General features: G+C 42.6%; 1 long non-coding RNA gene across 4 annotated transcripts; it reads right to left on the reverse strand.

Moving 5' to 3' along the window:
• Positions 1-8,712: 8,712 nt before the first annotated feature.
• LOC148124114 (uncharacterized) lies at positions 8,713-14,463 on the reverse strand. Of its 4 annotated transcripts, none has more exons than XR_015740075.1 (2): positions 14,353-14,463; positions 8,713-11,292 (listed from the first exon to the last, which is right to left on the reverse strand). It is a non-coding gene; the product is annotated as an uncharacterized LOC148124114 (long non-coding RNA). The 4 variants fall into 4 exon arrangements; XR_015740078.1 differs by having other exon boundaries at positions 14,268-14,463; XR_015740077.1 differs by lacking the exon at positions 14,353-14,463 and adding an exon at positions 14,109-14,346.
• Between the last annotated feature and the right edge of the window lie 750 nt (positions 14,464-15,213).

Genomic DNA, 15,213 nt, shown 5'->3' on the forward strand with positions numbered 1-15,213 from the left:
CTCCACTGTCCTCCCAAAGCAAGCAGCCTAACTTTACCCCAATTCACTATTAGAGTGAATAATAAGCACCTGAAGGAAAAGCTTACAGTTGATTCCCAAATATGCCAATCCTTTCAATTAATTACCATTTAATGAATCATGAATCTGTTGGCAAAGCCCCAAACTGCTAAGATTACATAACACTAAATAATAAACCAGAACTTACATGCTGCAGTGACTGGCTTCATAGATCAAAGTTTGATTATCAAAGCCAAATCAACCAAGAATTTAGCCATTACTCATTTAACTCCAATTCTAATGCTCCTATAAAAATGGTTCCACACCAGTCCCACAAATGGTTCGTTCAAAAATTATTTTCTGATATCCTTTGTCACTAGCACTCAGGAAATGGGCACTGAGTTGAACTAACAAAACTCTCTAATAATTCAGCAAGGTGTTTGGGAAAGGCAGTGAAAGCTGCACACAAATTGTTGATGAAAGGTATGTTTATTCCCAATTACACAAATTGTTGATGAAAGGTATGTTTATTCCCAATTACACTTGGATTTTTTTAGAAGCTAACATTGTAAAAATCCTACAGAAAAATATTGGGCTTGAGTTTCTGCTCCCCAGTTCTGTTCCATTAAGTTTAACAATGTCTTCTAGAATTGGTAAAACTAGTTTTAGAGGAAGACTAAAAACAGAATCAAGTCCATGGTGTTGCTATTTGTCATGCTCAAAATTACTGTCATTCATGTCATAGGAATGCAGCCTGCCTTCACTATGTCAGCATCAGCTCCTTTAATAGTCCAGGTGTTTCTCCTCTTATTCTTCATATACATTTATTTCATGAAAGAATGATGCAACTGTTCTTACTGGAGAAAATGAATTATTGTGTAGCGCCTGATGCTTTTCGATTTTTCTGTGGAAAAGCATATAATACATTTGTTATGTAAGTCTTGAATTTTTCAGATGTACAGTGTATGTACTAACTAAAGTCAGTCACTCATGCCCTGGTCACTTCCCATCTTGATTATTTCATGCGCTTTACATGGGGCTGCCCTTGAAGAGCATCCGGAAGCTCTAGTTGGTGCAAAATGCAGCAGCCGGTGTGGTTTTCTGCAGACCCCGGTGTGCACATGTCTCACCTCTCCTGCGGGAGCTGCATTGGTTGCTGATTTGTTTCGGGTGCATTTCAAGGTGCAGGTTGTCACCTTTAAAGCCCTTCATGGCTTGGGTCCGGGTTATCTGAGGAAACATCTCTTGCCAGTCACATCTACCTGACCCAATAGAACGAGGAGGCAGGGAATGTTGCGGGTCCCACCCCTGAGGAGATACACCTGGTGGGACCCAGAAGAAGGGCCTTCTCCGTGGTAGCTCCCTCTCTCTGGAATATCATTCCCCCAGAGATTAGAATGGTCCCCCTCTAGCACTCTTCTGAAAGGCACTAAAGACCTGCTTTTCACAGCCGGCCTGGGAGCCCAGAGGGGGGTGGAGCCCATCAAATGGCTAGTGTGATCTGCTGTTGTCGGGGTGGGGGTGGGAGTTGGTTTTTGATTTTTGTTTTCCCAATTTTTGTTCTATTGTTTACTAATTTATTTGATTCTTTTTGTTAGTTTTTATTGTTTTTTTATTCTTATTGTTTGTTTTAAATATGGTTTTACATTGTGTAAACTGCCTCGAGTCGCCATGGCGAATAGGTGGCAATATAAATTAAATAAATAAAGACTTTTGAAAGTCCAGAAAAGGAAAATTATGGTACTGATCACTTGCAAAGATTTCACCAATTGAGGAGTCTGGCTAATTATTATTAATGTATCAGGCTCCAGGATTTTCAACCGAAAATTGTAATGAAATAAAAGTATGCACAATGATTCCCGTGTTATCTACTGAAAAATACATTTCACACATATCAAATTTTAAATATTTTTACTTTTGTAAAAAATAAATATTTTATACACAGAGGCCATGAGAAGACGTTTACAAGAGCACACACTTACAGCTAACATTACTTGTGGTGTTTAACGGATTTAACAGTACAAGAAACGTGGCACTACTTTCAAATATATCACATACAGAACATAAAAATATGTACTTGAATAAAATAGAAGCTGTATTTTGACAGAACTCAAAGACAACTAGAAAAACAAAAACAAAACTTAGCAAGGAATACAGATCAGTCAGCCATCAGATATGTATTTATCTCACTTGCCTTCTACTTCTACTACATTGTTCAGATGGGTCATAAAGTTAATGCCTTACAGCAACCAGTACAAATGGGGGACAATTCTTGCAACTTCAAATGTGAGCATCACTTCTTAATAGTATGACAGGGATCTTTTATGATTACATTAGTAAGTGCGTTGGGCTTACCTGAAACACATCTTCTAGTTGTACGGAAGGAGAATCCAAAGCGTGGGCTGTCTGCTGCTTCCTTGCTTAAAGATGGATTCAATCAAAGTTTAGTCCAGCCCCTTTCCACTGCGCATACCCAGTTTTTGATGAAGGCTGATGATTGACTTGGAGAGTTCTTGGTGCTCTTTATTGGCCGTTCCGTGCTCGGGAATAACTATCCAAGGGTGGGATTTGGATTCTCCTCCCGTATAACTAGAAGATGCGTTTCAGGAAATCCCAACACTCTTTCTCAGTTGTGCAGGTCGGAGAATCCAAAGCGTGGGACATACCAGAGCTAATTGCCCTAAGGGTGGGCCAACTCCTTGTACCAAACCCCCATCTCCGTGTGAACTCTTGTAGCACCCTTCTTCCAAAGGATGCTTCCGCTGATGCAAATGTATCCAATTTATAATTTCTGATAAATGGAGATGGATAAATGACCACGTTGCTGCCCTACAGATCTCTTCAATTGAGGCCTGTGTGTTCCATGCCACTGATGTGGCTTCACTCCTGGTTGAATGTGCCGTTATTGCAATGATTGGCTTTCATAAGCTTTCGTGACACATGTCCTGAGCCATCTGCCTATGGTTGATGATGAAACCTTTTGTCCCAACAAACTCCGTTTAAATGAAACGAACAATGCCTCTGTTATTCTAATGGGCCTTGTTCTCTTAATATAAATGCTTATAGCTCTCCTAACATCAAGGAGTGCCACTTCCTTTCTAGGCTATGGACCGGTTCCGGGCAGAAGTCTGGTAGTACTAACTCTTGTGCTCTATGGCAGCAGTCGCCCATCGGTGGGCCGCGGTCCACTGGTGGGCTGTGAAAAAATTTGGGTGGGCTGCAGAGAAATCTCACCCCAGAGCACCCCCTCAAGCAATTAATCTAGGCTGTGCAGAAACACATGGCTGCTCAGCCCACATGGCCCACGGGAACCATCCCCACCCACTCACTCCTTACCCGGCAAACTTGTCTGCTAAGTTGCTATTTTTCCTTTTTCCGACCATAATGTGTTCTGCTATGCTGGGAGATTTAGCTAGGAAGTAGGAAATGGTTCGATTTCTTGCTTTCTAGCTTAGCACAGTCAAACATCCCTTAGGACTGAAGGTTTGCTTGCAAGCAAATTGAGTGCAGACTCACGGCAAACAAATTTGAGAGACTGAGCTAGCCGATGGCAGATTCAATATTTAAAATTAAATATTTACATACATGGTGTGTTGTGAGTTTGCTTGCTAGCAATTTTATGTGTTTGCTTGCAAGCAAATTTTATGTGACAGACTGAGCTAGCCATTGGCAGATAGATAGATTTCTGAATGAATCTGTGATTCTGCGAGCAACTCAATCTGCCTGCGTGCTTTGCCTGATTTTGGGTAAAAGTTGCTCCTTTTAAAATGAAAAATTCAATACTTACATGCATGGTGTGTTGTGAGTTAATTTTGTGAGTTTGCTTGCTAGCAAGTTTTACGTGACAGACTCAGGTAGCCATCTGCAGATAGATAGATCTCTAAGTGAATTTGTAACTTTGTGAGCAACTCAATATGCCTGCCTGGTTTGCCTGATTTTTGGCAAAAGTTGCTCTTTTTTATAAAAAATTCACTATTTCTATAAATATTTATAATATTTACATATAAACCATGCCCAGCTAGTCACATGACCACCAAGCCACACCCACAAATTAGTCCACACTCACAGAACCAGTTACTGGTCCCTGGGATCTAAAATTATGAGTTTGGTGGTCCCTGAGGTCCAAAAGTTTGGGGACCCCTGCTCTATGGAACGTAGAATTGATCTTTGGGATAAAGGTGGGGTCTAATCTTAATACTACCCTGTTTGGGTGGATTATACAGAGGTCCTCCTCTCAGATAATGCTGCCAATTCTGATATTCCTCTGGCTGATGTAATGGCGATTAGGAAGGCCACCTTAAGGATGAGTGAAGGTAGTCTACTGACTCAGCGGTTCAAAGGGCTCAGTCATGAGTGCCCTCAGCACCCTTGTGTCAGGGTTTCCTGTGTGTCAGTCTTTAGATTGGTTGCTCCCCTGATGAACCTTTCTGAAGGTAGCCTCTCTGGGTTCCTTTGTGCTTTGTTCTCTGCTCAGGTCACTCCTCCGGGCCTGGCAGTTTTTCAGCCATAATGTTTTCTTTGGTTTCTTGCTGATAGCTGCCCTGATGAATGCTCAGACCGGCCTGAGTATGGACTCTAGCCTCCCTTTCTCCTGGATAGGTTTGTGTGGCTGTGTTGGAAGCTCACTCAGCCGAAGACTGAGTTTGCCCCAATTAAAGAGTGTGCTGGAGGCTTTGTCCGGCTCCTGGTTTGGTTTAAAAAAGGCTCTGGGAAGGCCGAGTGTTAGTTAATCTGCCCTCTTTCTCTGCTTGCCGATCTAGAGTCTGCCCATTCTTACTGAGGCTGCTGCCGCTTGTCCTCTTAATAACAAACAGCTACGTGGGGCTTCCCATCTTGGGATGAGGTTCCGGCTCTTTCTCCTATGAGCTGTTCAGAGCATCCAGTAATGGGAGGTGGCTTCAATCTCCGCATTCATAGGCTGAGCTTGATTTGTGGGCAGCTCCTCCTCCTCCACGTGACTCCTTCTCAGCGTTCCCAGTTTTTACTCTGCCCGTCACCGAGACAGGCAGTGCTTTCAATGTTTCCTTGACCAAAACAGGAATCTTAGCCTCGTGTCACAGCAGGTTTCATTGCAATTCAGGTTTATCTTTAGCCTTCTTCTCAATTCTTAATTAGTCTGAGAGTTCTGTTTAAGGGAAAGCTGTTGTGCTCCCCCAAAAGGCGGCGGAGGCTTTTGGAGCTGCTCTGCAACCACTTCCCACAGCCAAACCCCCTTTACCTCTGCCAGTTTGGTTGCCGCTGTGCCTTTAATTCTGTTTCTTTGCTAGCTTGAGCTTGATTTTTTCTGCTTAAAAAAAAAAAGAGGGTAAACCGAGTTGTATCGCCTGTACCCCTCTCCGAATGCCTTTCCTTTCAGTGGGGAAGTTAATTGGCGTTAATTTCCCCTTTTTCTCCGCTGTTTTGTTAATTTGGAGAGCTCTGGCCCCGTTTGCAAGGTGGGAAGCTGGCATGAGAAGCGTGCAAAAATCTTAACTGCTGGAGGCCATTTTGAGTGCCACCCGTGGTTGCGCACCTGTCTGCTATTCCTGAGCTGTGTGAGGTATTTTCTGCTTGAAGCAGCAGGATCCCTCCAGGATTCTTGAGAGCAATTTTTATCCTCATTTTTGGCTACTTGCACTCGAGGATAATTGTTCCGGCTTTAAAAAATCGTTGAGCATTAATCCTCACAGCTTTATCCTCAGTGACACAGCAGCAAGCACCTAGGCCTGTGTCCGCCTGTGCATGGAAGCTGCTGGAAGGCCCATACAATCATCAACCCGGGCCTTAGGCGTTGCGCTAATTTGCCTAATTGGATTATACATTAATCTTGGTTGTTCACTTATTAATATTGGAATATATATATTTCACTGCTCATAGGAGCAATTACAAAGCAATTATAGTAATAATATAACTAATTATTACAATTATAATAATCATTCATGATAATAAACTATTTGACAGTATATTATTTTAATTTCAATAAAATGTTATTACTGAGATACGACTATCTATCTATCTATCTATCTATCTATCTATCTATCTATCTATCTATCTATCTATCTATCTATCTATCTATCTACGGGGTGTCTCTCTTCTGACTCTGTCAGTTCATTCTGTCACCTCCTCCCCCACTAGATCTCTCCCTTTCATCCAAGTGTAACTTGACTCCTGGGACAACCCGGTCCAAGGGTCTTAAAACATTGACCAGATGGACTCCTGAGAGCACACTTATTCACTCCCGACCAGCCGTTGAGTGCTGCCAGGAGTGACAGTTTTCATGGTCCCAGAAGGATGAAAGCCAGGATGGACCTGGCTATTGCCATGAGGAAGTTGCAAGCAGGGCCTCCCCAGGCCTGTGTGTCCAGACGCTGCTGCCACTGTGGCTGGGCCAAAGTCCCAACTGCTGAGGTCTCACTGACCAGAGTCAGAACACCAGGCAGGCTGCATTTACAGGAAGCCACTCCAAAGTTTCAGCAGCAACGGGAGGAGGAGGAGGAGGAGGAGGAGGTAGTGGTGGTCCAAATCATTCAAGGCCTCAGGTCACAGACCGGGATCTGATACTGTTAGCAAGCCCCCCCTGTCAGGCAGACACAGAGGAGTGTCAGGGGATGAAAGATCTTATTCCTGACCCAACCTGTTTTGTGGGCTAATCTTCAACAGCTTTTCGGGTCTCTCCCTTGAGGCAAAAGGCATTGCAGAACCTAACAAGCCAAGAGCAGGCCCAACAAATCTAACCCTTGGGGAAGGACCAGAGGACACGATCTTCAACCAACTTCAATGGTTACTTCAGGCAGAGGTAATTCCAATTCCACCCATATTTTCAGACCATGGTGCCGAAGCAGTGGGCCTCTACCAGGTCATGCACCCTCCCCAACCTGGACATGATAGGAAATGTTTCCTTTCAGCTTGGACCCTGATTTTTGAAATTTGACCCAGGTACCCTGAGATGAATAAACCTTTTGACAGCTTTAACATCCCCTCTATTCCCAATGAAGGCAATGGGGCAACAAAACCAGAGCCCCCATGGTCCAGCCATGAAACTCATCCGGTCTGATACATAGACTCAGATCCCTTCAGCCTCTCACTCCATCCTTCCATGGCAGGTGCATCTCTCTTAGATGCATCTTTTAAGAACTCACTGCATTCCTTCTTCTAGCATTAGAAACTTTCAAGATATCACCAAACTTACTGCAGCCGGCAATTATGCCGTTGCCCCCTATCATAATCAGGGGTTTCCGGCAAGGACCGTGCCTCACACATGTCGCAGCAGCGTCGCTTGCCTGGGAGGGCTGCAACAGGCTGACTGAACCTGCGTCAACTGGCCTGGTCCCAGCGGAATGGGCTGGTTGGCCTTCCCTGGATCACTCTTAAAACACATGACAGGTGTCCTTTTCAAAGTCTAGATCCTGAAGCCTACAGAGAGGGATCCTTTCAATCCTTTTATCAGGGACCCCCCCTTCCAGATGTAGAACCCCCAGCGGATGAACCAGGACAACAGCTTGATCGGGTCCGACTCGGTGGACGAAGTAGAAGGGTGGTCAGTCGAAGATCGCTGCAGGTGCGGGGGAGCCAGGCCAGCCTCTGGCGACCAAGACTAACCGGGACCCATCCCACATTGTTGGGCGCCTTCGGTTATTCGCGGCAATGGGACTCCTCTACCTCTGATGCTTGGGTCAGAATACGGTTGATGCGACACCAGCGGCCAGGTTTGAATCACTCCCCCAAATTTCATTGTCATGCCACCTCTTCCAGACCCGATCAAGCGGCAATCTCATCGGATTCGTATCCAGCACCTACTGATCGCCAAAAGAACCATCCAGCCAGTAGCATGGTCAATGAGGGCAAGACATTCATCTTTCACATTCATGCCAAAATTCGAAGAATTAGATTAGTTCTATTTACATCCTTACCTCAAAATCAACTATTACTGGGCATCAGAGGATGACCTTTCACATCATACTCTAGATTTGACGGAGGCCAGTATTGCATTGCCATTCCGACCTTCCATTATGTGTTTCTGCAATTTATGCATACAATAACCATTTTGAATCTGTGACCTCCCATTCCGAATTAACCTCATGGCACCCACCTCAGGTGTCCTGTGTGCACATCAGTATCTTGTTGATGTTTGATGCTACTCACCCTTCCGCCCATCCAGGCAGTCATGAACCACTCAGTGCCATTCTCCCTACCAAGGCATGTGTGCCTGGGTGGAAAAGGTCAATTAACACCATCGACTCGAGATAATTCATTTGGGGCTTGATCATGAATACGGTGGAAGGCAAGGTTTATCTGTCACCAGACAGACTAATGTGCATTCACAAAAGGTGGTGGGGAGATCGGAGTTGCTGGGGTTGTCCATAATGGATCTAATCATCAAAATTGTTGGGCAAAAGTTCTCAACTTCATATTTTATGTATATTCAGTTGCACATTACAATTCAATATATCTGCCTCATTGAGTGCAATGTTTACTGCACGATTTTTCACTGTGTGAAAATGTTCATTTATAGAAGCAGCTGAATTACTTTCAGCATTATGGCACATCAAATAGTATGTGCCTCTATCCCTCTTTAAATGAAGATTTGAAACAACTGCAGAAATTGCAGTGATCATCTCAGTGCTCTGGTGAGCTAGTATTTGGACTGGAAATGAATTAAGAAATAAGAGCTAGATTTTTCAGATTTTAGAAATCATTATACAGTAATAGATAAATTCAGAGCCTATAGTCAAAACATAGATTTTGCAATTAGTGCACATTTTAATAACACTTAATACCATTAAAGTTGCACTGCAAGTGATTATCAGCAATGCTCTGGCATCCTCAGCACTTCAGAAATTCAAAACTTCATTCCACCAAAAGCTGTACGCTTTTCTATGGTTGCTGCTGGTGGTCATATTTCCTTGCTATACACGTATGGGTCTTGTTCAGAGATGCACTGCTACTGCCGCTAGTACTTGGTGAACATCCTTGGTGCTGATGATGGGCCAAATGGTAGAGCTCTGCATTGGTAGTGTCTTCCTGCGTAACAAAACCACAGGAACCTTTGATGTGTCTTGGTAATCAGGATGTATAAGTATCCGTCAGTGAGGTCTACTGATGTCAGGACATCTCCCTCTCGGATGCTGCCTAGGATGCTGTAGGGATTGCAATTTGAATCTTTTGTAAACTATTCAGTAACTTGAGTTCAGATCTCAAGTTCAGTAACTTGAGTTCTAGAACTGGTCTACACACACACACACACACACACACACACACACACACCTTTTGCACAAAAAACGGGATTGAGTGGAACCCTTGTCCCTGTTCATTCTTTGGTACCACTTGTACTGCCCGAATGTCCAGCAGGTGTTGCACCACTGTCTCCATAATGACCTTTTTGGCTCTGTCTCTTGGCATTGGGCACCTTCCCAATAAGTTTGGAGGCATGGAGAGAAATTCCAGAACTATACGCCTTTTTATTGTGTCCCAGACCCACTTGTCCAATGTTATTGTCTCCCATTGGTCAGCGAATAGGCCCAGTCTTCCACCGATGGGTGCACTCCCAGTGGCTGGAAAGGACTGCCATCGCATGTATGACGACCGCCTATCTGCTTGACCAAACCTCCTAGGCAAGATCTTTCCTTGATCTCAATCAGTAGTGGTTCGATGGCTTCCCCAAATAGTTTGTCCCCTTTCACTGAGGCAGAAGCTAGTTTTCACTTATACTTCAAATCCGCTTGCCAGTGGCGGAGCCAAACCAGACACCTTACCACCACTGAAGCTGCTATAGCCTCTGTGGCGTACTTGATCCCACTGAGAGTGGCGTCAGTTATCAGCTCCATTGCAGCTATTATTTAAGTCTTGTTGCAATTGAAGATAATCAAGTAGTGCCTTTTCCTGCATTTGTGCAAACCATATCAGATTCCCCTGATAAAGAATGAAGCTGTAGAGGTTGCGTTTACTGACCATGCAGCTGCCTAGTGGACATTTTGGAGGGTCTGTTCCGCCTTCTTGTCTTCCCCTTTTACACCATCTTCCACCTCATTGGTCAAAATGGTACAGACGTGGAACCTGCCACTGGATTGTCTATTGTGGGAACTGGAATTAAATCCGTCAGTTCCACCTGTGGGGAAAATGACTGGTCGGTCCAACTGTCCTTCCATTACTTCCCTGAATAATTCAGGTGAAGGTACCATTCCTTCTACCTTGGTTCTTGCAAAGAACCTGTCTTGGATCTGATGGTTCTAGATCAAACTCCTCTGTCGCTGTAACATTTCCCAGGCCTTTTGCTACCTTGGCCTTCCCTAGCAGCATGCTGATGGAAAAGACAGGCTTTGCTTCATTTACCTCTTCATCTAAAAAGGTTGACACTTTCTGATCATCCTCTCCTGAAACTGAAGCCTCACCTTGGGTGTATGACCTACTTGAACTGGATCACCAGAAGCCCAACTCCTCCCTTGCTTCTCCTGCCAGTGAGGAATGTTGTGACTCCTGCCTTTTCTAATTATGTACCAGGTTAGGTCTATTACATTGTCCATCCCTAATCTCTGACAGCATTTCCAACGTAATGACCCTCATTTCCTCCCTAAGGGACTGTTTTCTGAGCCCTGCTGCTGTAGAGGTAAAGCTGGCCTCTGCTTTTCTCTTGGGGTAAAGCTCCTGGTCTTCACTGCATTCCTGGGGCTTCCCTGCCTCTCTGTTACACACACATTTTCTTCCATACAAAGACCTGGTTGAAAAAACTGCTCATTGGCGACCTCTAGTTGTCACACTTTTTTCCTCATGCTTTGTTCCCATTGTTCTGCCTGTTGCAGCGTGGAAATTTCCATTCCTCTCTGCCTTCTTCTCAGCTCTTGCACTTCTTTGGGGCTGTCGCGCTTTCTCCTAAACAGCCTGTAAGAAGATTGGCGGTCCTGTTTCCCCTTCGCCCAGTGGCTTCAGGATGGCCAACTGCTTGCTATTCTGGTCCTCCCTCTCTGCTGGCTGATTGCAGGACTTCCCGCTCGATCTATGGACACTGCGGCTTTTTTTCTGAGCTGTTTAGTACTCTGCTGGCTTGCCCGAAATCCCGGACTCTGTCCTTTGTGAACTTCCGCCCCCTTTGCGCTTTACTTAGTTCATTGATTTTACTTCCCTTTCTTTTCAAAATCAAAGAATCCAAAGTATAATTAATATTCTTTTCCTTGAGCATTCTCTTCTCATGTCCTCTTTGCATTAAGACTGAGTCAAAAACTGGGCATGCACAGTGGAAGGAGGCAGGACTAAGCTTTGATTGACTGTCTTCAAGCAAGGAAGCAGAGACTACCCACGCTTTGGATTTTCCGACCTGTACAACTGAGAACAAGCAAAAAGTCGTTAAGGGATAGTATATGATAAGCTATTTAGTAAAACAAAGCAAGTAAATAACATGCAGTGAATAATGCTTTCATTTTTACTGGGATCACCACAAATACATATAATACCAATAAATTTAACGAAAAACATTATTTAAAAATCAAACATATTTAATCCAGGCATATAAAGTGTGCAACAATTCCACAGTTCAAAGTGGTCTGGTTTAAGATACATTTACCCAGTAAGCTGCCAAAAGACATGCCCAATATAATAATTCCTTTTTTATTTATTTACAGATTGCAGAAATGAATGAAAAATGCACCTTGTTAATGAAAGGGTCCACCTACACAGCCATAAAACATTTCAGAAAACTACTGCTAAATATGTAATTTAATTTACTGTTTTTTACATATAGTTTTATTTATTTTTAGTTCCAGATTGTTTTTAGTTATACTGTATTATATTTTAACATAATTTGTATTAACCTTATATATTAAGATAAAATATAGGTGAAATAAAAACTACACCTTTAATTAATTACTCTATTTCTTTTAACATTGTTTTGTTTGCTCTCTGAATTTAATTACTAATTTTTACTGTCTTTTAAAAGAAATTGGAATTGTGAAACAGTCAACAGACTGGCATAACCTTGATCCAAATAAGTTGTTCTTTGCAGATTTTAGATAATTATATAGCCTTTGCTCACATTCAGATGTCATAGTATCTTTTTAACAGCATAAGACATCATTCTTGGAAAATAATCACTCACATACGCTTCAAAAGAAATATATCTACAAAATCCGATTCAAAATTTTACAAAATTATTTTGCTTTGTCCATTGAAAACCTTTTATCCATCAAAAATGAAAATTATCTTAAGATTAGAAATTAATTTATTTTACATTACTGCATAGAAACAAAGAATATGAAAACAAAATAAAAAGATGAAAAAAATATATTTAAAAGAGCTTCTTAAATAGGAGTCATTTAGCTGCATCCAAGAAGTCTTTTCTGAGGCCCATTCTATGGAACATCAGTCTTCCAGAGAATAGAGCAAAATGTATCTTTCTGTACAATTGGATGAAAATCAAATGGAACGACAAACATTACTATCAGAAAGCAGAAAATATGATTAAATGGACAGTGTTCACAATATAAAACAATAAAGAATGATCAAAAAATAGTTACAGTTGTTGTTTGTTTATAGAAACGTATAAAATTAGAGGTAAGCAAGATGACAAAAATCAAATAATTCCAGATTATTGAGCTAAAATATACTGCAAGAGCTCCAAACAGTAATTCCAACCCATAGAGACAAACAGTAAAGTGGCAGATATTTATTTATGTATTATTTGTCACTTATTTTTCCATGGGGCTCTTCTAGGCAGCATATAGCAATAAGATAAAGAAATGAAAAGAAGTGTAAATATAACAGTAGCAAAGTAATAAAACAATAAACAATGAAAATGAACATAACATGAATATAGTATATGAAAATAAAAAAATGGATGGGTGGAGAAGCAAGAAATGAGTGAGGTTTGCTATCTAGTGTAGTACTCCCCCACTGGGTCCCCAGGCTAACCGGCCAAGCCAAGTCTTCAGGCTCTATAAGAGGGTGGAGAAGATCTCATCTGGAAGAAAAGGATGTTCTAAAACCAACCTTGGATGAAGAGATGGCCCAAAGTAATTTTGAAGAAGCCATCTTCAAAAAACCTTGCAAAAGATATGCACGCTCTAACAATTTGAAGAGAGGTAATTTGTTCATGCTCCTGAAAATTAAATAGTCCTTTGGATGCTTTCAAGGCTTATTTTCTTATATGTTATAACATTTATGTTAAATACCTTTTAGTAATATATTTGCGCAACTCAACTATTTTACTTTAGTTTAATTTAATTTTCCTTTAGGTTTGATTTAAAGTATCATTCCAACCCAAACAATTGGTCTTAACTTTTCTGAACAGGCTATATATAACAAGACAAAACATATCTCTCATCATATCAAAGTCTCCATTTCATGTGGTCCCCAATGCTATTTTGCTTTGTTAAAGTCATGTGGTAAACCCTCTGCATGAGATTAACAGCCTGCCCATGTCCAACCAACAGAAGCAGCATTCTGTGACTATAAGGTCTGTAATACAAACTTTCTCCTTTAATTGATAATAGTTGAGGCATGTTAAATGTAAAACGTCATGTAAAATGGAATAATTTTATGTCCATTTATAACAGGCAAGCAGTCCTGCTTTATGGAGAAATGAAAAATAAACAGCTCACAGTCAGAAATTTAAATCCAATAAAACCATTTAAAGTGTGCTTATTCCAAAGGAAGTCTAATTTAAAAATAAGGGTGCCATTCTTGGAGAGGAAACTCTTGTAGAAGTTGTATCAATACTAAGTGAGAAAGGTCGGTTTGAAACCCTAATTTACATCTACCCTACAACAGTAAATTTAATTTTCAGCTGTCAGGACACACACATCTTTTATCTTTTAACGAATGCTCTTTTCTTCTCCTCAGCGATTCACTTAAAACAGGAGTGCGGACTGATCATGTGATTCCTCAAGATTAGATCTTGCGGGCTAGTTGCTTAGGGCCCGGATTACACTAAACCCATAAGATGGGGGATGTATGAACTGCGCATCAAGTGAACAAAGATAGCAAAGCACTAGGTTTGCATATTTAATAGCAAGCCGAACAAAAGAGCAGTTAACAGAAAGTTCCGACCCCCGCCCTCCCCTCTCCCGGAAAGGTCCAAAGCTGGCTGGAAAATGCATTTGCGTCAACACAGGAATAAATGCTACTTTCCCACTTTTTGTCATCACCTGGGTGAGAAAAGCCAATCGTTGATTCAGCACCCGCTTTTCACAGCATAATCCCCACCATCCCCAATCATCCAGTAAAACTGGCTACCGTCTGACACTCTAAATACACTCCACGACTACCAACACTTGCCAGGGTTTCGAAATGCAAAAGCAAGTCACCTTCCCTCTAGCTCGGCAAAGACACAAACTCGGAGCCGCTCGTTCGGGCGTGCGCGCGCCTGGACGGCCAGTTCTATTTACTCACCCTCCAGCCACGCGCTCGCTGCACCCGGCGCCTCGCCTACCCGCTCTCCGCAACTGCCGCTAAGCACGCCGGCGGGACCCGGATGCACATCAAACGAAGAAATAAATAAATAAAATGGCCAGCGGAAGTGAAGGGAGGAGGTGAGATCGGGAAGGAGCACAATCCGGACTTCCGCTCTTGGCTTTTCCTACCGCAAAGCGGAAGATGACCTGACGCCAGAAATTGGTGAAGGAATCGAGGATTTTATGGCAGCGTCACAGCACATGCCCAGGAAGCAATTTTAGGTTGCTATTCTCAGGCGTCGTAGGTTGTTTTTTTTTTTTTTCTCAATTCGGATAAAGTGCGACTTCGATACCTGCAAGGCTGCAGTTGAATGAGTCAGAGGGATTAAGAGACCGCTGAGGCGGTTGAGACTTGCTATAACTTTAACTTGCTTTAGATAAGGGAGTGGGGACACGGAAATGGGAGAAGAGAATCTAAATCTCCTAATAGCCTAATTTTTAATGGACCATAGTGCAGAATTCCAAGGACTTGCCAGAAGGGCATTTCTCTACGTTTCGGAAAGAACACCAATCGAGCGCCTAAGAAAAGGCTGCCCACAACCCCGAGTCTGGGACACCAGTGCCCTCTATCTTCTACCTGGACAAGCGGCACTATCTCACGCTGGAGGGTCAAAAATGCGGTCGTGGAGTTGAATTGACGGGTTTTTCTTGTTGTTGTTTTTTTTTTTTTTTGACCCGGTATCCGAGACGTCTTTTCAAAGCGCTGCGGATCTGAATAAATAGTCGCTTCTACCACCCCGCCAACCCCCGCCCCTTAAAGAACCTGGGAGAATGACAGTAGATGCCTTGGATGCATGAA

This window comes from Pseudonaja textilis, chromosome Z, assembly GCF_049901715.1.
Source record: "Pseudonaja textilis isolate UNSWEBS1 chromosome Z, rPseTex1.2, whole genome shotgun sequence".
NCBI lineage: Eukaryota > Metazoa > Chordata > Lepidosauria > Squamata > Elapidae > Pseudonaja > Pseudonaja textilis.